The following is a 20953-nucleotide window of genomic DNA, read 5'->3' as shown; positions in this document are numbered from 1 at the left end:
AGGTATATAAAGGCTCAGAGCCTATTATGACACGCGCAGCCAGCGTTCCATTGCCACATTCCATCTACTGCAGGCAGGATACCTGGCTGGCTGAATGTCGCTGAGAAGCTCACAGAGACCGCCATAAGCAACAGTTTAACAGAATGCCACAGACTAATCAACCAAACTTTTTGGGTTGGGTTCTCTTTTATAGTCTGCAGGCATTAAATGAAAGAAGTCAGTGTTCCAGCAGAGGGAGACAACGTTTCAGAAGAGGCATTGTAGCAAACCAAAAAAGAAATTTTAAGCGCAGCAGAGTAACCAGCGCACATACCTGTTAGCTCAGGTGAGTTTAAAAGGCTGCTGTTGATAACAAGGGCATTTGCTAAATAGATGGTGTGTGTGCAACAATATACTGAAAGGTCAATTATATTGTGCAGCTTATCTCACCACCTGTAGTTATTTAGGTGAAAGCTCCAAAATGCTTGCCTAATATGTCTGTTTATCCAAAAGGAAGTAAAAAGGGAGAGCTAGAAAGATAGCATTGCATCACATTACATGGCAATGCAATGCACAGTTGCTGAAGTTGAACCAAAATGAGCTTGTAATCTGGCTTCTGCAACTTTGAACATGAAAAATCCAATGAGGAGAAGAAAAGCAAAGCCAAAGAGTCCATCCCAAAATCCGACAAACAAGCAAAATGAACAAAAAACATTGAATTCAATTCTTTCTGATTTTAGAAACTGCATTAAAGAAGGGGTGCACCGGTCCTGGAGATACTGCAATACCAGGTCAATGCGTGGAGTGGACAGAGCAAGCTCTTTTTCCATCTCCCTGTTCTAAAAATCCATTTAATATATGGTCCCCAGATAGGGGACGTATCAGATAGTAAACTGATAAGAACAGATACTACACTTGATCTTAGCCAAAAGGCCGAGAAGCGATAACCAGAATTGGTTTCAAACTACGAAGCCACCCAAGGATCCTGAAAAGTCCATTTGTGGAGATGAGCTCCTGGACTCCCGTTAAGAAGACATGTTGTCAACCTCTAGATCCCTTACATGCCTGCACTTTTCGGCTTGCTGCTGCTGCAATCCACGCGTTTTAGATCTGCATAACTCCACCTCTTTAAACACAGCACCTTCACCCCCTGCTGTTCCCACCCGCCTCAACACCGTTGGAAGGGAGGAGAACCAATTAAGGCGGGGGGTGGGGTGGAACGAGCAGCTGTCTACCCTTAGCAGGAGGGCTCCTGATTACATACCTCTCCTGCTGCTGCTGCTGCTGGCTGTCCAGCAGCAGACTGAAGGTGGCTGCTGCTGTGCACAGGTATATAAAGGCTCAGAGCCTATTATGACACGCGCAGCCAGCGTTCCATTGCCACATTCCATCTACTGCAGGCAGGATACCTGGCTGGCTGAATGTCGCTGAGAAGCTCACAGAGACCGCCATAAGCAACAGTTTAACAGAATGCCACAGACTAATCAACCAAACTTTTTGGGTTGGGTTCTCTTTTATAGTCTGCAGGCATTAAATGAAAGAAGTCAGTGTTCCAGCAGAGGGAGACAACGTTTCAGAAAAGGCATTGTAGCAAACCAAAAAAGAAATTTTAAGCGCAGCAGAGTAACCAGCGCACATACCTGTTAGCTCAGGTGAGTTTAAAAGGCTGCTGTTGATAACAAGGGCATTTGCTAAATAGATGGTGTGTGTGCAACAATATACTGAAAGGTCAATTATATTGTGCAGCTTATCTCACCACCTGTAGTTATTTAGGTGAAAGCTCCAAAATGCTTGCCTAATATGTCTGTTTATCCAAAAGGAAATAAAAAGGGAGAGCTAGAAAGATAGCATTGCATCACATTACATGGCAATGCAATGCACAGTTGCTGAAGTTGAACCAAAATGAGCTTGTAATCTGGCTTCTGCAACTTTGAACATGAAAAATCCAATGAGGAGAAGAAAAGCAAAGCCAAAGAGTCCATCCCAAAATCTGACAAACAAGCAAAATGAACAAAAAACATTGAATTCAATTCTTTCTGATTTTAGAAACTGCATTAAAGAAGGGGTGCACCGGTCCTGGAGATACTGCAATACCAGGTCAATGCGTGGAGTGGACAGAGCAAGCTCTTTTTCCATCTCCCTGTTCTAAAAATCCATTTAATATATGGTCCCCAGATAGGGGACGTATCAGATATTAAACTGATAAGAACAGATACTACACTTGATCTTAGCCAAAAGGCCGAGAAGCGATAACCAGAATTGGTTTCAAACTACGGAGCCACCCAAGGATCCTGAAAAGTCCATTTGTGGAGATGAGCTCCTGGACTCCCGTTAAGAAGACATGTTGTCAACCTCTAGATCCCTTACATGCCTGCACTTTTCGGCTTGCTGCTGCTGCAATCCACGCGTTTTAGATCTGCATAACTCCACCTCTTTAAACACAGCACCTTCACCCCCTGCTGTTCCCACCCGCCTCAACACCGTTGGAAGGGAGGAGAACCAATTAAGGCGGGGGGTGGGGTGGAACGAGCAGCTGTCTACCCTTAGCAGGAGGGCTCCTGATTACATACCTCTCCTGCTGCTGCTGCTGCTGGCTGTCCAGCAGCAGACTGAAGGTGGCTGCTGCTGTGCACAGGTATATAAAGGCTCAGAGCCTATTATGACACGCGCAGCCAGCGTTCCATTGCCACATTCCATCTACTGCAGGCAGGATACCTGGCTGGCTGAATGTCGCTGAGAAGCTCACAGAGACCGCCATAAGCAACAGTTTAACAGAATGCCACAGACTAATCAACCAAACTTTTTGGGTTGGGTTCTCTTTTATAGTCTGCAGGCATTAAATGAAAGAAGTCAGTGTTCCAGCAGAGGGAGACAACGTTTCAGAAAAGGCATTGTAGCAAACCAAAAAAGAAATTTTAAGCGCAGCAGAGTAACCAGCGCACATACCTGTTAGCTCAGGTGAGTTTAAAAGGCTGCTGTTGATAACAAGGGCATTTGCTAAATAGATGGTGTGTGTGCAACAATATACTGAAAGGTCAATTATATTGTGCAGCTTATCTCACCACCTGTAGTTATTTAGGTGAAAGCTCCAAAATGCTTGCCTAATATGTCTGTTTATCCAAAAGGAAATAAAAAGGGAGAGCTAGAAAGATAGCATTGCATCACATTACATGGCAATGCAATGCACAGTTGCTGAAGTTGAACCAAAATGAGCTTGTAATCTGGCTTCTGCAACTTTGAACATGAAAAATCCAATGAGGAGAAGAAAAGCAAAGCCAAAGAGTCCATCCCAAAATCTGACAAACAAGCAAAATGAACAAAAAACATTGAATTCAATTCTTTCTGATTTTAGAAACTGCATTAAAGAAGGGGTGCACCGGTCCTGGAGATACTGCAATACCAGGTCAATGCGTGGAGTGGACAGAGCAAGCTCTTTTTCCATCTCCCTGTTCTAAAAATCCATTTAATATATGGTCCCCAGATAGGGGACGTATCAGATATTAAACTGATAAGAACAGATACTACACTTGATCTTAGCCAAAAGGCCGAGAAGCGATAACCAGAATTGGTTTCAAACTACGGAGCCACCCAAGGATCCTGAAAAGTCCATTTGTGGAGATGAGCTCCTGGACTCCCGTTAAGAAGACATGTTGTCAACCTCTAGATCCCTTACATGCCTGCACTTTTCGGCTTGCTGCTGCTGCAATCCACGCGTTTTAGATCTGCATAACTCCACCTCTTTAAACACAGCACCTTCACCCCCTGCTGTTCCCACCCGCCTCAACACCGTTGGAAGGGAGGAGAACCAATTAAGGCGGGGGGTGGGGTGGAACGAGCAGCTGTCTACCCTTAGCAGGAGGGCTCCTGATTACATACCTCTCCTGCTGCTGCTGCTGCTGGCTGTCCAGCAGCAGACTGAAGGTGGCTGCTGCTGTGCACAGGTATATAAAGGCTCAGAGCCTATTATGACACGCGCAGCCAGCGTTCCATTGCCACATTCCATCTACTGCAGGCAGGATACCTGGCTGGCTGAATGTCGCTGAGAAGCTCACAGAGACCGCCATAAGCAACAGTTTAACAGAATGCCACAGACTAATCAACCAAACTTTTTGGGTTGGGTTCTCTTTTATAGTCTGCAGGCATTAAATGAAAGAAGTCAGTGTTCCAGCAGAGGGAGACAACGTTTCAGAAAAGGCATTGTAGCAAACCAAAAAAGAAATTTTAAGCGCAGCAGAGTAACCAGCGCACATACCTGTTAGCTCAGGTGAGTTTAAAAGGCTGCTGTTGATAACAAGGGCATTTGCTAAATAGATGGTGTGTGTGCAACAATATACTGAAAGGTCAATTATATTGTGCAGCTTATCTCACCACCTGTAGTTATTTAGGTGAAAGCTCCAAAATGCTTGCCTAATATGTCTGTTTATCCAAAAGGAAGTAAAAAGGGAGAGCTAGAAAGATAGCATTGCATCACATTACATGGCAATGCAATGCACAGTTGCTGAAGTTGAACCAAAATGAGCTTGTAATCTGGCTTCTGCAACTTTGAACATGAAAAATCCAATGAGGAGAAGAAAAGCAAAGCCAAAGAGTCCATCCCAAAATCCGACAAACAAGCAAAATGAACAAAAAACATTGAATTCAATTCTTTCTGATTTTAGAAACTGCATTAAAGAAGGGGTGCACCGGTCCTGGAGATACTGCAATACCAGGTCAATGCGTGGAGTGGACAGAGCAAGCTCTTTTTCCATCTCCCTGTTCTAAAAATCCATTTAATATATGGTCCCCAGATAGGGGACGTATCAGATATTAAACTGATAAGAACAGATTTTTTGATTGAAGCTGCATCCAAGGCACTGAAAAATGTGACCGAAGTCACACCAAAACAGCGCACGAGGCGAGGATTCATGTGGACCCTTCCCGGAGGAGAGGGTCCCCAATAAACCATCCCCATCCCTCCGAGCCAGAAGGCCACAGCGAGGGTCAGGGATCTCCGATGCTCTCCCTAGCCGAAGCCGGAGAAGAGCCGTTTTCGTGCTCCCAGCTTCCATCTAGGCTGCCACCCTAGTGGAGCTGGAGCCTGTGTTGGTTTCTCAGCCCAAAGCTGACCGGACCTCCGACCGGGTTTATAAAAATTCCCCTTCCTAGCCCGGAGGCCAGGAATAGGGGGGGGTTGCTCAGAAAGTATGATTGGCAAAGGTGCGGCGTGCTACGAAGCCAAGTCTTTCTGGGGTTCCCAGTCCCAGTAAGCTTGGACTCCCACCAGGGCGCCTACTCCTGGGGCACATTGCTCCAAAGCCCTCACACTTACCCAGCCTAGTGACTTCGATCCTGGAGGGCCATGTTTTCCATCAGATAACTCTATGAGCCACCTGGCGTACTAACAAGTGCACCAAACAAGTGTGTAATATGCATCAATTTACTAGGGCAGCCCAAGGACAAAACTGCCTTTTCAAAAGATACTACACTTGATCTTAGCCAAAAGGCCGAGAAGCGATACTACACTTGATCTTAGCCAAAAGGCCGAGAAGCGATAACCAGAATTGGTTTCAAACTACGGAGCCACCCAAGGATCCTGAAAAGTCCATTTGTGGAGATGAGCTCCTGGACTCCCGTTAAGAAGACATGTTGTCAACCTCTAGATCCCTTACATGCCTGCACTTTTCGGCTTGCTGCTGCTGCAATCCACGCGTTTTAGATCTGCATAACTCCACCTCTTTAAACACAGCACCTTCACCCCCTGCTGTTCCCACCCGCCTCAACACCGTTGGAAGGGAGGAGAACCAATTAAGGCGGGGGGTGGGGTGGAACGAGCAGCTGTCTACCCTTAGCAGGAGGGCTCCTGATTACATACCTCTCCTGCTGCTGCTGCTGCTGGCTGTCCAGCAGCAGACTGAAGGTGGCTGCTGCTGTGCACAGGTATATAAAGGCTCAGAGCCTATTATGACACGCGCAGCCAGCGTTCCATTGCCACATTCCATCTACTGCAGGCAGGATACCTGGCTGGCTGAATGTCGCTGAGAAGCTCACAGAGACCGCCATAAGCAACAGTTTAACAGAATGCCACAGACTAATCAACCAAACTTTTTGGGTTGGGTTCTCTTTTATAGTCTGCAGGCATTAAATGAAAGAAGTCAGTGTTCCAGCAGAGGGAGACAACGTTTCAGAAAAGGCATTGTAGCAAACCAAAAAAGAAATTTTAAGCGCAGCAGAGTAACCAGCGCACATACCTGTTAGCTCAGGTGAGTTTAAAAGGCTGCTGTTGATAACAAGGGCTTTTGCTAAATAGATGGTGTGTGTGCAACAATATACTGAAAGGTCAATTATATTGTGCAGCTTATCTCACCACCTGTAGTTATTTAGGTGAAAGCTCCAAAATGCTTGCCTAATATGTCTGTTTATCCAAAAGGAAGTAAAAAGGGAGAGCTAGAAAGATAGCATTGCATCACATTACATGGCAATGCAATGCACAGTTGCTGAAGTTGAACCAAAATGAGCTTGTAATCTGGCTTCTGCAACTTTGAACATGAAAAATCCAATGAGGAGAAGAAAAGCAAAGCCAAAGAGTCCATCCCAAAATCCGACAAACAAGCAAAATGAACAAAAAACATTGAATTCAATTCTTTCTGATTTTAGAAACTGCATTAAAGAAGGGGTGCACCGGTCCTGGAGATACTGCAATACCAGGTCAATGCGTGGAGTGGACAGAGCAAGCTCTTTTTCCATCTCCCTGTTCTAAAAATCCATTTAATATATGGTCCCCAGATAGGGGACGTATCAGATATTAAACTGATAAGAACAGATACTACACTTGATCTTAGCCAAAAGGCCGAGAAGCGATAACCAGAATTGGTTTCAAACTACGGAGCCACCCAAGGATCCTGAAAAGTCCATTTGTGGAGATGAGCTCCTGGACTCCCGTTAAGAAGACATGTTGTCAACCTCTAGATCCCTTACATGCCTGCACTTTTCGGCTTGCTGCTGCTGCAATCCACGCGTTTTAGATCTGCATAACTCCACCTCTTTAAACACAGCACCTTCACCCCCTGCTGTTCCCACCCGCCTCAACACCGTTGGAAGGGAGGAGAACCAATTAAGGCGGGGGGTGGGGTGGAACGAGCAGCTGTCTACCCTTAGCAGGAGGGCTCCTGATTACATACCTCTCCTGCTGCTGCTGCTGCTGGCTGTCCAGCAGCAGACTGAAGGTGGCTGCTGCTGTGCACAGGTATATAAAGGCTCAGAGCCTATTATGACACGCGCAGCCAGCGTTCCATTGCCACATTCCATCTACTGCAGGCAGGATACCTGGCTGGCTGAATGTCGCTGAGAAGCTCACAGAGACCGCCATAAGCAACAGTTTAACAGAATGCCACAGACTAATCAACCAAACTTTTTGGGTTGGGTTCTCTTTTATAGTCTGCAGGCATTAAATGAAAGAAGTCAGTGTTCCAGCAGAGGGAGACAACGTTTCAGAAAAGGCATTGTAGCAAACCAAAAAAGAAATTTTAAGCGCAGCAGAGTAACCAGCGCACATACCTGTTAGCTCAGGTGAGTTTAAAAGGCTGCTGTTGATAACAAGGGCATTTGCTAAATAGATGGTGTGTGTGCAACAATATACTGAAAGGTCAATTATATTGTGCAGCTTATCTCACCACCTGTAGTTATTTAGGTGAAAGCTCCAAAATGCTTGCCTAATATGTCTGTTTATCCAAAAGGAAGTAAAAAGGGAGAGCTAGAAAGATAGCATTGCATCACATTACATGGCAATGCAATGCACAGTTGCTGAAGTTGAACCAAAATGAGCTTGTAATCTGGCTTCTGCAACTTTGAACATGAAAAATCCAATGAGGAGAAGAAAAGCAAAGCCAAAGAGTCCATCCCAAAATCCGACAAACAAGCAAAATGAACAAAAAACATTGAATTCAATTCTTTCTGATTTTAGAAACTGCATTAAAGAAGGGGTGCACCGGTCCTGGAGATACTGCAATACCAGGTCAATGCGTGGAGTGGACAGAGCAAGCTCTTTTTCCATCTCCCTGTTCTAAAAATCCATTTAATATATGGTCCCCAGATAGGGGACGTATCAGATATTAAACTGATAAGAACAGATAAGGTTTCAACATAAATTTATTCAGATATAAAAAAGTACAAAAACACATTATTCTTATTTACAGCGTTAATAGAGCTCTTTCCACAGACATTATTAGTACAAAATAGTATTCCACATGTAAAAACACCATCTTCTATTCGCTTCGTGTTTACCCACATCTTTGACATCTTTCAAATAATAAATATACATTTCGCTAAAAACCATTCTAATACAATCATTGATGGAAATACAGTCACGTTTGAACAACAAAATATTCCTCACTTTCCACATAGCACTTTTTGCACAATTTATTATACACCAGCATATTTTGGTTTGATGTAAAGTTGGGCAATTAAAAAGTCCGTATAAAACATATTCGTGACAAAAGTCTTTCAGACCACAAACCCATTTCAAAAGCACCCCCAGTCTCCGCCAAAGTTCTTGCGCATAAAAACAGTTCCAAAACAGATGTAAAACCGTCTCATCACTTCCACACGAGTCTCTAGGACATTTTGCCCGCGCCGCCAGGCCTCTCCTGTGCTGAAAGTCTCTAGTTGGGAGGCACTGGTGGACGGACATCCAGGCAAGGTCTTTATGAATATTTGCGAGAAACTTTCCAAACACATTCCTCCAGACTCGCTTGGATCTGCTCCAGGAAAAGTTGATTACTTCAGATACTCTTTCTTCCCTTCTCAGATGAGTTATCAATTTCCTTCGGTCTTGAAGAATATCAGTATCCAAGTCTCTTAATTTATAATTTCTACATACTTTCTCTAAGATGATAAGATGCTTTGGGGGACATAATAAAACAGGCGAAGATAAGGATGGCCGTAGCCATCTCTTAAAAACATAACCACAAGTATATTTTAAAAACAGACTAAAAACACTGTTAGAATTAAGAAGCTTAAAACAGAAACAGAAGAAATTTATATACAAAAACATGCTCAAATCCGGGACATCCTTTCCACCATTTTGATGCCTTTTATACATTTCTGTGCGTTTTACTTTTTCCATCTTCGAGCCCCAAATAAATATAAACATGCAGCGAGTCAGCTTTTTGAGCATTAAGTCGGAGGGAGGGTACACAATTGCAACATATAACATCATTGGCAATAATACAGACTTAATAATTAGAACTTTCCCTTCGATTGACAAACTACGCAAATTCCAAAAGGATAGTTTCTTCACCATTTTCTCCTGGACCTCCCCCCAACTCACAACCCCGTCATTTTCTTTATTAAAAGTAATGCCCAAAATTTTAACTTTATCACACTTCATTTTGACTGCTGGTAGGTCCACTGTATCCCAGGAACCAATTGTCAAACACTCAGTTTTATTAAAATTCAACTTAAAACCTGAAGCCTGACTAAAAAAACTGGTACACCTCACCACCCTCCGGAGGGAAGCAGGATCCGTGCAGATGGCAGTAACATCGTCCATATACCCGAAGACTTTAATTTGGGCCCCCCCTCCACCCGGAACAGGGACCCCACGGATCACTTTATCTTTCCTAATTTGGCATAATAAAGGCTCCATAGCACAAATAAACAGGATCGGGGACAAAGGGCAGCCCTGCTTCACTCCGGATTCCAGCGGTATTTCACCTGTTAAGAAGCCATTAACAGAGATTTGACAATATGAATCTTTATACAAAATCTTAATTAGAGACATGATAAAATCCGGGATCGCCATCTTCTTTAAAACACTAAAAAGATACTTGTGCGATACCCTGTCGAACGCCTTCTCAAAGTCCAGCGCCAACAGGGCTAAATTCTGACCACGATCCCTAGTATACCATATTGCATCTCTTATGACATTTAACACCTCCGCAATACTCCTTCCCGGTACACCACAAACTTGTTCTGGTTGTATCAACTTATCAATTATCATTTTAAGCCGGCATGCAATAAATTTGGCTAATACTTTATAATCCATGTTGAGGAGGGTGATAGGCCTCCAATTTGCAAGGTCCTCACGAGCCCCTTTCTTTTTAAAGATCAAGGACACTATTCCCCTCCTCCATCCCTTGGGCAACCGTTTACACTTAAAAACCTCCTTAAAAAGTGCTAAAAGATCATCCTTTAAAATATCCCAGAAAGTCAGATAAAATTCGACGGGGAGACCGTCTGCTCCCGGAGCTTTGCCCTTTGAAAAACTTTTAAAAATGTTAAAAAGTTCCTCTAAGCTAAAATCCCGTATTAAAAACTCCTGATCTGACTGATTCAACTTAAAATCTAGGACATTAAGAGCATCTTGTAAAAAGGAATCATCCACACTTTTCTCACTAAAAAGGAGTCGGTAAAAATCAAAAGCCACGTTCTTCATGCCCTGTATAGTGGATTCTTCACCTAAACAAGTAATCGCATCTTTCCTCTCCATTGCTTTTTTAAAAAAGAAGCGTGTACATTTTTCATCTTCTTCTAACTGCTTTACCTTTGAATTAAAAATAACCTCTCTCCCCTTCTGCTCCAAAAGTGTATGTATTTCTGCTTTTAGGCTGACAATGTCTTCCTCCACCTCCAACCCAATCTCTTTAAATTTATAAAGTGTCTGCAGCCTAGTATTTAGATTTGAGAAAAATTGTTTTTTCTGTCTTGATTTCTTCCTCCCTGCCGTGATAAAAAAAAGCCTAATTTTATTTTTAATCTTTTCCCACCAAGACAACATTTTTATATAAGGAGGCCTATGTTGTCTCCATTCCTGGTAGGCTGTACAAAAATCCGACCTTATCTGAGGATCCTCCAGCAGATGTGTCCCCAAACGCCACAGTCCTTTGTTTATTCTCTGCTCTCCTTGGTATTCTAACTGTAATTTTAACATTTTGTGATCGGAAAATAAATTAGACATTAGATCAAACATCACCGGCTTAAAATCCACAGATAAAAACATAAAATCGATCCTAGAGGCCACTCCCCGACCGGACCATGTAAATCCAGGGTCCGTCGGTGAAAGAGACCTCCAGGCATCGCATAGCTTAAAATCAGTTTGAAAATTTTTTAGCAGAAAACATGACTTATCCAACTTACGGAGAGGGTCCCCTCCTACTCGTTGTTCGCCGACACTAAGGCAGTTGAAATCCCCACCTATCAGGAGGGGAGAAGACCCAACACAAAATACAGGCAAAATTTCAAACAATTGGATGCGCTCTTGCTTGTCGGGAGGAGCATACACATTAATTATGCGAAAACTAAAATTATTAATATGCAAATGTACTAACATTGCCCTGCCTGGTGTAATCTCTGTAACAGAGGAAAACACGATGTTATTACCACGACAGAGCAAACCCACTCCAGCAGACCTATTCACATTTGAGCCGGACCACACTGACGGTCCCGACTTCCAATCCTTTTTAAGCTCGTCATAATTAATTGAGTGTTGTAGTCCACATTCCTGCAATAAACACACATCAAAGTCTAAAGTCTCTAAATATTGAAAAAGAGCAGCCCTGCGAACAGGGCTCTTTAAAGATCTCACATTCAGTGAGAGGCATTTTATGGACGGCATTAAAGTCAAGGTGGGAGGGAGTCATCCAGAATCATCTTGACCTGTTCAGGACTATGATCCAACAGTGCCTCCAAGATCCCTGACTCCGGGGAAAAGGAAATGTTCATTGGATCCGAGGCAGTGACCGGGTATCCAGCTCCTGCTCCCTGCAGCCACAAATCACCGACACCCAAGGAAACATCCGGTGAATCCGGACAGACATCCGCACGCATCTTTTTCCCGCTGGGTTCAGGTAGGTCACTAGTGCAATCTTCTCCCACTACTGCCTCATGGTCTCTCTTCTCGAGGTCGTCACCTAGGGAAAAACACACTGCGTCCTGCTGGCTCGACACTTGAATAGCATCTGGGGCCTTCGCAGCAGGGTCCACCAGTGCCAACATACTGGGGGCACCCTGCTCCAGCACACCAGAAACACACACATCTTCAGGGGCCATCGACACAGAGACACCCTCCCGAACAGAAGAGCATCCCTGCTCCGGTCCCTGGACGGACCGCCCATAGTCCCCTTTTTGCGGGGGCTTCTTCTTTGCCACCTCCACTACAGAGGGGCCAGTAGAGCTTAGCTCAGTCCTGTCAAGGGGATCCTCCCCGACGGACACTGAGGGGCGAGCTAGAGATTGTCTTCGCCAGGGACCCCCAGTTGCCTCTGCATATGTCCGTACCTTGGTTCTCTGGGGGCAACTCCGGAATACATGTCCATCCTCCCCGCACAGATTACACTGTTTCTTGTGAGGACAGTCTTTCGTCAAGTGTCCATACTGGCTGCAATTATTACAACGGGCAGCCCTCCTCTCCTGGCAAGCGTCTTGGGTATGCCCCATTGTGCCACAATTCCTACAATACAAGGGCATACCTTGATAGAAGAGGTATCCTCGGCTCTTCCCGATTGTGAAGGTGGAGGGAGGGTGCTGTGTTCCTCCGACTCCCGTTGGATCCTTCTTTAATCGTGCCAGGAACCTCCGCTTCCCACACCAAAAATTAACTGCATTTTTAATTTTTCCTAAAAAGGACACGTCATCGCAATAGCGACGCAAGAAAGTCAAAATATCCAGCACTTCCACAAAAGGGTTAGGGAAGTGAACCACAATCTGGACTTCTTCATAAACAAATAATAAGGAAAAAATCAAACCTTCCATTTCGTCCATGTGGCTATTTTCGTTCACTTTCTGGACCAGTTGTTGGCAGCACCCTTGACTCCTAAAAGTGATGGTGTAGGTACCTTTCGATTCGTTGTCCTGGAAGCAGAAGATGTCCTCTCTACTAAATCCCAGAAGTCCAAGAAGGATGATGTTGCAAACATACTGGATGTTTTTCTCACAGCGAAACTTCTCCAAAACGTCAATTCGCACTGTATTTCTCATCCGGGGTTCACCCGATGCATATGACAGCACAGCCGGCATCTCTTCCAAAAAAAGTACGCCAACTACGGAAAGAAAAAAAAGGCATATGCCTTTTTAGGGGATCACTTCCCGTTGCTCCCGGACTAAGCCTCTCTCCCTATAGCAGCAGGGGGGTGAAGTCCCTCCGAAGAGGAACGATCCCCCCAGGCCGAGAGAGAGGGTACCGGAAGCACCCAGATAGACAACAACCAAACAGACAAGCTGTAAGATCGAAGCCAAAAGGCCGAGAAGCGATAACCAGAATTGGTTTCAAACTACGGAGCCACCCAAGGATCCTGAAAAGTCCATTTGTGGAGCTGAGCTCCTGGACTCCCGTTAAGAAGACATGTTGTCAACCTCTAGATCCCTTACATGCCTGCACTTTTCGGCTTGCTGCTGCTGCAATCCACGCGTTTTAGATCTGCATAACTCCACCTCTTTAAACACAGCACCTTCACCCCCTGCTGTTCCCACCCGCCTCAACACCGTTGGAAGGGAGGAGAACCAATTAAGGCGGGGGGTGGGGTGGAACGAGCAGCTGTCTACCCTTAGCAGGAGGGCTCCTGATTACATACCTCTCCTGCTGCTGCTGCTGCTGGCTGTCCAGCAGCAGACTGAAGGTGGCTGCTGCTGTGCACAGGTATATAAAGGCTCAGAGCCTATTATGACACGCGCAGCCAGCGTTCCATTGCCACATTCCATCTACTGCAGGCAGGATACCTGGCTGGCTGAATGTCGCTGAGAAGCTTACAGAGACCGCCATAAGCAACAGTTTAACAGAATGCCACAGACTAATCAACCAAACTTTTTGGGTTGGGTTCTCTTTTATAGTCTGCAGGCATTAAATGAAAGAAGTCAGTGTTCCAGCAGAGGGAGACAACGTTTCAGAAAAGGCATTGTAGCAAACCAAAAAAGAAATTTTAAGCGCAGCAGAGTAACCAGCGCACATACCTGTTAGCTCAGGTGAGTTTAAAAGGCTGCTGTTGATAACAAGGGCATTTGCTAAATAGATGGTGTGTGTGCAACAATATACTGAAAGGTCAATTATATTGTGCAGCTTATCTCACCACCTGTAGTTATTTAGGTGAAAGCTCCAAAATGCTTGCCTAATATGTCTGTTTATCCAAAAGGAAGTAAAAAGGGAGAGCTAGAAAGATAGCATTGCATCACATTACATGGCAATGCAATGCACAGTTGCTGAAGTTGAACCAAAATGAGCTTGTAATCTGGCTTCTGCAACTTTGAACATGAAAAATCCAATGAGGAGAAGAAAAGCAAAGCCAAAGAGTCCATCCCAAAATCCGACAAACAAGCAAAATGAACAAAAAACATTGAATTCAATTCTTTCTGATTTTAGAAACTGCATTAAAGAAGGGGTGCACCGGTCCTGGAGATACTGCAATACCAGGTCAATGCGTGGAGTGGACAGAGCAAGCTCTTTTTCCATCTCCCTGTTCTAAAAATCCATTTAATATATGGTCCCCAGATAGGGGACGTATCAGATATTAAACTGATAAGAACAGATACTACACTTGATCTTAGCCAAAAGGCCGAGAAGCGATAACCAGAATTGGTTTCAAACTACGGAGCCACCCAAGGATCCTGAAAAGTCCATTTGTGGAGATGAGCTCCTGGACTCCCGTTAAGAAGACATGTTGTCAACCTCTAGATCCCTTACATGCCTGCACTTTTCGGCTTGCTGCTGCTGCAATCCACGCGTTTTAGATCTGCATAACTCCACCTCTTTAAACACAGCACCTTCACCCCGTGCTGTTCCCACCCGCCTCAACACCGTTGGAAGGGAGGAGAACCAATTAAGGCGGGGGGTGGAGTGGAACGAGCAGCTGTCTACCCTTAGCAGGAGGGCTCCTGATTACATACCTCTCCTGCTGCTGCTGCTGCTGGCTGTCCAGCAGCAGACTGAAGGTGGCTGCTGCTGTGCACAGGTATATAAAGGCTCAGAGCCTATTATGACACGCGCAGCCAGCGTTCCATTGCCACATTCCATCTACTGCAGGCAGGATACCTGGCTGGCTGAATGTCGCTGAGAAGCTCACAGAGACCGCCATAAGCAACAGTTTAACAGAATGCCACAGACTAATCAACCAAACTTTTTGGGTTGGGTTCTCTTTTATAGTCTGCAGGCATTAAATGAAAGAAGTCAGTGTTCCAGCAGAGGGAGACAACGTTTCAGAAAAGGCATTGTAGCAAACCAAAAAAGAAATTTTAAGCGCAGCAGAGTAACCAGCGCACATACCTGTTAGCTCAGGTGAGTTTAAAAGGCTGCTGTTGATAACAAGGGCATTTGCTAAATAGATGGTGTGTGTGCAACAATATACTGAAAGGTCAATTATATTGTGCAGCTTATCTCACCACCTGTAGTTATTTAGGTGAAAGCTCCAAAATGCTTGCCTAATATGTCTGTTTATCCAAAAGGAAGTAAAAAGGGAGAGCTAGAAAGATAGCATTGCATCACATTACATGGCAATGCAATGCACAGTTGCTGAAGTTGAACCAAAATGAGCTTGTAATCTGGCTTCTGCAACTTTGAACATGAAAAATCCAATGAGGAGAAGAAAAGCAAAGCCAAAGAGTCCATCCCAAAATCCGACAAACAAGCAAAATGAACAAAAAACATTGAATTCAATTCTTTCTGATTTTAGAAACTGCATTAAAGAAGGGGTGCACCGGTCCTGGAGATACTGCAATACCAGGTCAATGCGTGGAGTGGACAGAGCAAGCTCTTTTTCCATCTCCCTGTTCTAAAAATCCATTTAATATATGGTCCCCAGATAGGGGACGTATCAGATATTAAACTGATAAGAACAGATACTACACTTGATCTTAGCCAAAAGGCCGAGAAGCGATAACCAGAATTGGTTTCAAACTACGGAGCCACCCAAGGATCCTGAAAAGTCCATTTGTGGAGATGAGCTCCTGGACTCCCGTTAAGAAGACATGTTGTCAACCTCTAGATCCCTTACATGCCTGCACTTTTCGGCTTGCTGCTGCTGCAATCCACGCGTTTTAGATCTGCATAACTCCACCTCTTTAAACACAGCACCTTCACCCCCTGCTGTTCCCACCCGCCTCAACACCGTTGGAAGGGAGGAGAACCAATTAAGGCGGGGGGTGGGGTGGAACGAGCAGCTGTCTACCCTTAGCAGGAGGGCTCCTGATTACATACCTCTCCTGCTGCTGCTGCTGCTGGCTGTCCAGCAGCAGACTGAAGGTGGCTGCTGCTGTGCACAGGTATATAAAGGCTCAGAGCCTATTATGACACGCGCAGCCAGCGTTCCATTGCCACATTCCATCTACTGCAGGCAGGATACCTGGCTGGCTGAATGTCGCTGAGAAGCTCACAGAGACCGCCATAAGCAACAGTTTAACAGAATGCCACAGACTAATCAACCAAACTTTTTGGGTTGGGTTCTCTTTTATAGTCTGCAGGCATTAAATGAAAGAAGTCAGTGTTCCAGCAGAGGGAGACAACGTTTCAGAAAAGGCATTGTAGCAAACCAAAAAAGAAATTTTAAGCGCAGCAGAGTAACCAGCGCACATACCTGTTAGCTCAGGTGAGTTTAAAAGGCTGCTGTTGATAACAAGGGCATTTGCTAAATAGATGGTGTGTGTGCAACAATATACTGAAAGGTCAATTATATTGTGCAGCTTATCTCACCACCTGTAGTTATTTAGGTGAAAGCTCCAAAATGCTTGCCTAATATGTCTGTTTATCCAAAAGGAAGTAAAAAGGGAGAGCTAGAAAGATAGCATTGCATCACATTACATGGCAATGCAATGCACAGTTGCTGAAGTTGAACCAAAATGAGCTTGTAATCTGGCTTCTGCAACTTTGAACATGAAAAATCCAATGAGGAGAAGAAAAGCAAAGCCAAAGAGTCCATCCCAAAATCCGACAAACAAGCAAAATGAACAAAAAACATTGAATTCAATTCTTTCTGATTTTAGAAACTGCATTAAAGAAGGGCCTGTGGAACCTCTCTGTAAGCAAATAGCAGGTGTGGGAGGTAACACTCCCAGTCGCGACCCTGGGTTTCAACCAGCATTTTTAACATCTGTTTGAGGGTACCGTTGAATCGCTCACACAAACCATTGGTCTGTGGGTGATACGCGCTCGATACCAAATGCTGCTCCTGCATTTTCTTACATAGGGCCTCCATTAAGTGTGACATGAACTGGGTCCCCTAGTTGGTAAGCATCTCCCTGGGAAATCCTACTCGCGAAAAGATGGCCAAGAGGGCATCCGCCACCTTATCCACCCTAATTGAGGACAGGGCTACTGCCTCCGGATACCGGGTAGCATAGTCTACCACGGTAAGGATGAAACATTTTCCAGAGCTGCTGGGTATGGCCAGTGGTCCCACAATGTCCACAGCAATCCTCTGGAAAGGCTCCTCTATCACTGGCAAGGAGATCAGGGGGGCTTTGGGGGCCGGCCCTGACTTTCCCACTCTTTGACATGTGGTACAGGAGCGACAGTAGTTCACCACATCTGTCCTCATTTTGGGCCAATAAAAGTGATGAGACAGCCGGGCCTTGGTTTTGCTGACCCCCAAGTGTCCAGCGAGTAGAATTTCATGGGCGATCCGCAACAACTCATCCCTGAATTGGTAGGGGACGACCAGGTGTCTTTCCCTCAGCCACTCCTGTTGGGGTGTACAGGGAACTGTCTACCGGTACAACCTCCCTTGGTCCCAGAATACCCTCTCCTTATCCGACTCGGAGGTGGGTTCCTCAGCGAGGCTCCTTAACGTCTCCAGGCTAGCATCTGAGTGCAGAGCTGCCTGAAACTCCTGGCTGGAGGAAACCAGAAATGAGGTTAAGGCCACATCCTCACTGGGACCCTCTGGGACCGGCCCTGGGTCCATACATGATCCTGTTATTCCTCTGCTCGAGAAGGGTCCAGAAGGCAGGGCGTTACTTGCATTCTGGGCACTCTGACTGCAGGTAACAGCGGCTATATAGGACGTCTCCCCGGGGAATAACACCGTCTCATTAGCCTGCGAGGCCATGAGAACTACTTCTCCATCATCCTCCATTACCTCAGGCACAGTGCTACGTATGGGGCAGCGACTATCAGCCAGGTCACCTTCTGTTGTGACTAGTGTTGAGCCACCCCCGTAGTGTTCGAGTTCGGTTCGGTTCGTCGAACACCCGTGTGTTCGCCGAACTGTTCGTCGAACTGTTCGTCGAACACCTTCGAACACCGTTAAAACCAATGGCAGGCAAACAAAAACACATAGAAACACATAGAAAACACCTTCAAAGGTGTCCAAAAGCTGACAAACTGCTCAGAAGACACAACTAACACATGGAAAAGTGACAAGTACATATAGTCATGCGAAAAGAAAAGAGGTGGAGGAGTAAAAGGAGGGGGAGACACAGATATAGGCATGTCATGCCCTTCTAAAATCCAAAAAGTGAGAAGCCGAGACGGCCAGTCCGCTCCTGCCCGTGACACCTCCGTGTCGCCGGGTTTGTGCCAGAGCCGCGGTGAACCCTGACGGCCAGCCCCCCTCTCCCAATACTGGTGCCTGTCCGCTGGTGGGTCGAGAGAGCCCCCCTGTGGTGGAGGCAGCTCTAAGCTTTTTAATTTAAATTGTCCCTCTAATTTGAATGAATACACTTTAAATCCATTTACAAGGATCTATTGGAGGGCAAGTCTCATGCCAGCAGCCGCGTAATTCCAGCTCCAGTAGCGTCCACTAAAGCTGCTGCAGTTAAAAAGCTTTTATAAGGATCGAGCTCGGCTGTCCACCGCAAGGCATCCTAGTGCCAGTCCCAGCCCCTATGCCTTGGGGTGCCTCCTGATGCTCTTCACTGAGTATCCCGTGGTCCCAAAGCATTTCCTTTGAAAAAATTAAGTGTCCAAACTACAGGTGGTGTAGCTTGCTTAACAGCCGGGATAATCCGCTGACTAGCAGACACTGCTACTAGGCACAAAGTATTTCCTGGGCTAGATGCAGTTAAAAATTTGTAAGTAGATACTCTCGTTGGATGCTGAGAAAGCATTCCATAGAGTCTCCTGGCACGCCATATATGATTCTCTTAAAAAGCTTGGGGTAGGGGTCTAGGGGACCCTTTTATAGCCAAAATCACGGCCCTGTATCACAATACGTCACCTAGGCTGAAGATAAATGGAACTGTAGCACCGAGGGCTCGGTTGCTACAGACGTATTGCACCTCACCCAGAGGTGTGATATCTCACTCTCAGATAAGGATGGAGTGTGGATCAGGACCCGACACCTGCATGCATTACACCACATTGCCGTGGGGCAGGGCGACCAATATGCCCCTGAGATGGGCACGACAGTCCCTGTCCCTGGCTGGAGTGGGGGAGGGAACACTGAGGAAGGGGAACCCTGCAGTGCAGGAGCAGGGAGGAAGCAGTTCCTGGGTGCATTGAGAAGGGAGTATAAAAGGTGGGCACCATCTTAGTTCAGTGCAGAGAAGTCTGAGCAGAAGTGGCAGGGAGCAGGGGCTCTGCATGAGCTCTGCTCCGGAGGCGGGCCTAGTAACAGAGGCCCAGGCCTGCAAGAGGGAGAAGGAAGGAAGAGGAGCGGAGAAGGCTCCAGGAACGAGGAATGAAGGGATCCCAGGGGTGCGGACGGGCGAGTCGCCACCGCACGCCCGAATCCACCTGCGTGGAGGGGTCAGGCCAAAGGGGGAGACCGGTCCCCGAACTAGTGGAGGCAGGAAAGACCCTCAGCTAGAAACCGGAGGCTCTGACATTTTATGTGGCGCAGCCCCTTGCTCCACCCGCTAGGAAGGCACCACATAGGGTCAGGGAAACTGGCGCCAAGTTTACCAAGAGGAGGCCCGAGGCAGCCGGACAGAAGTGTTGGTAAGAAAGGCCAGACAAAGGACACACAAAGGGGGTCCTGTGAAGCGCTCCAAAGTTATCTGGGAGTTGTCTGAGCCCCTCACCTGGTGAGCACAGTACGACGTGGGCAGCCGTTACCTGCAGACGTGGTCTGGATAATAAGAACTGTGAGTAAAGGCCCTGAACTGCATCACTGACTCCGTGTCGTTACTGCTGCTGCCCTGCACCATCACCCCCATCCTCCACATACACTGCCCTGAGGCTATACTCCTACCGTGGGGAGTTATGCTACGCTCTGCTGCACCCACAACACCAGCCTTAGCGGTCTGCCCTGTAGCGGCGGTTCACTCTGACCGCAATCCACGGGTGGCGTAGTCGGACATTTAAACATCAAAACCACATAAATAGTTCCGCCACTGGTTTGACCGCCCTGAGCCACGGAACCGGATCGCCGCCACGAAGACTACAACCACCAGCATCCACCAAAAAGGGTCCGGCTCCGGGTGTCCCAAGGCCCAGGGGCTGCGTCAGAACATTTTCATCACCTTTCACAATCACCAATGGGACAAGGCAGGGATGTCCTCTGTCCCCTCTCTTATACATCCTAGTGACGGAGCACCTGCTCTCATCAATTCGCCATAACCCCAATATTAGGTGGATTGAGGTGGGAGGCACCGAGTACAAGTGCTCTCTATTTGCTGATGATGTCCTAGTATATATCACTCAATCACATATATCCATCCCTGCTGTTATGGCTGAAATAGATCACTTTGTTACATGGTAAAATTTTAAAATCAATGCAGCGAAGTCTGAGGCCCTCGATGTCTCCCTCCCTAAATCCATATAGGATTCCATCCAGTCCAACTTTCCCTTTGCCTGGCCCTCACAGGGTATCAAATACTTAGGAATTCCTATTCATAGAGACCTCTCCCATCTATGTTATCTTAATTTTGGGCCCTTTATTGAACAATTCCATACAGACCACGGTTGGCAAGTTAGAACTGTAAGATTCACTACGTGAACCACTGGTGTTTTGTGGAAAAGCACATGTACACCGCGTTCCAAATTATTATGCAAAAAGTGTTTAGGAGCGATAAGGGAAGAATTTGTTTGTTTGTCAGTTAAACTCATTGATGGTGATGTGTGTCAGGGCTCTTTATA

General features: G+C 46.0%; 8 non-coding genes and 1 pseudogene across 8 annotated transcripts; all 9 read right to left on the bottom strand.

Moving 5' to 3' along the window:
• Positions 1-733: 733 nt before the first annotated feature.
• On the bottom strand, positions 734-924 carry LOC141214330 (U2 spliceosomal RNA). Its single transcript, XR_012283596.1, has one exon. It is a non-coding gene; the product is annotated as a U2 spliceosomal RNA (small nuclear RNA).
• A 1115-nt stretch (positions 925-2039) lies between these two features.
• Positions 2040-2230, bottom strand: LOC141214209 (U2 spliceosomal RNA). Its single transcript, XR_012283478.1, has one exon. It is a non-coding gene; the product is annotated as a U2 spliceosomal RNA (small nuclear RNA).
• A 1115-nt stretch (positions 2231-3345) lies between these two features.
• Positions 3346-3536, bottom strand: LOC141214208 (U2 spliceosomal RNA). Its single transcript, XR_012283477.1, has one exon. It is a non-coding gene; the product is annotated as a U2 spliceosomal RNA (small nuclear RNA).
• A 1115-nt stretch (positions 3537-4651) lies between these two features.
• Positions 4652-4833, bottom strand: LOC141214337 (U2 spliceosomal RNA). Its single transcript, XR_012283603.1, has one exon. It is a non-coding gene; the product is annotated as a U2 spliceosomal RNA (small nuclear RNA).
• Positions 4834-5358: 525 nt separating this feature from the next.
• Positions 5359-5511, bottom strand: LOC141214388 (U2 spliceosomal RNA; annotated as a pseudogene).
• Positions 5512-6626: 1115 nt separating this feature from the next.
• On the bottom strand, positions 6627-6817 carry LOC141214207 (U2 spliceosomal RNA). Its single transcript, XR_012283476.1, has one exon. It is a non-coding gene; the product is annotated as a U2 spliceosomal RNA (small nuclear RNA).
• A 1115-nt stretch (positions 6818-7932) lies between these two features.
• On the bottom strand, positions 7933-8115 carry LOC141214354 (U2 spliceosomal RNA). The gene has a single exon (XR_012283620.1). It is a non-coding gene; the product is annotated as a U2 spliceosomal RNA (small nuclear RNA).
• Positions 8116-14319: 6204 nt separating this feature from the next.
• Positions 14320-14510, bottom strand: LOC141214206 (U2 spliceosomal RNA). The gene has a single exon (XR_012283475.1). It is a non-coding gene; the product is annotated as a U2 spliceosomal RNA (small nuclear RNA).
• A 1115-nt stretch (positions 14511-15625) lies between these two features.
• On the bottom strand, positions 15626-15816 carry LOC141214205 (U2 spliceosomal RNA). The gene has a single exon (XR_012283474.1). It is a non-coding gene; the product is annotated as a U2 spliceosomal RNA (small nuclear RNA).
• Positions 15817-20953: the final 5137 nt, after the last annotated feature.

This window comes from Phyllobates terribilis, unplaced genomic scaffold (genome assembly GCF_046119375.1).
Source record: "Phyllobates terribilis strain yellow unplaced genomic scaffold, ASM4611937v1 Scaffold_217__1_contigs__length_3308461, whole genome shotgun sequence".
Taxonomy (NCBI): domain Eukaryota; kingdom Metazoa; phylum Chordata; class Amphibia; order Anura; family Dendrobatidae; genus Phyllobates; species Phyllobates terribilis.
The sequence above is the reverse complement of the archived record's forward strand: the minus strand, read 5'-3'. Positions and strand labels throughout refer to the sequence as shown.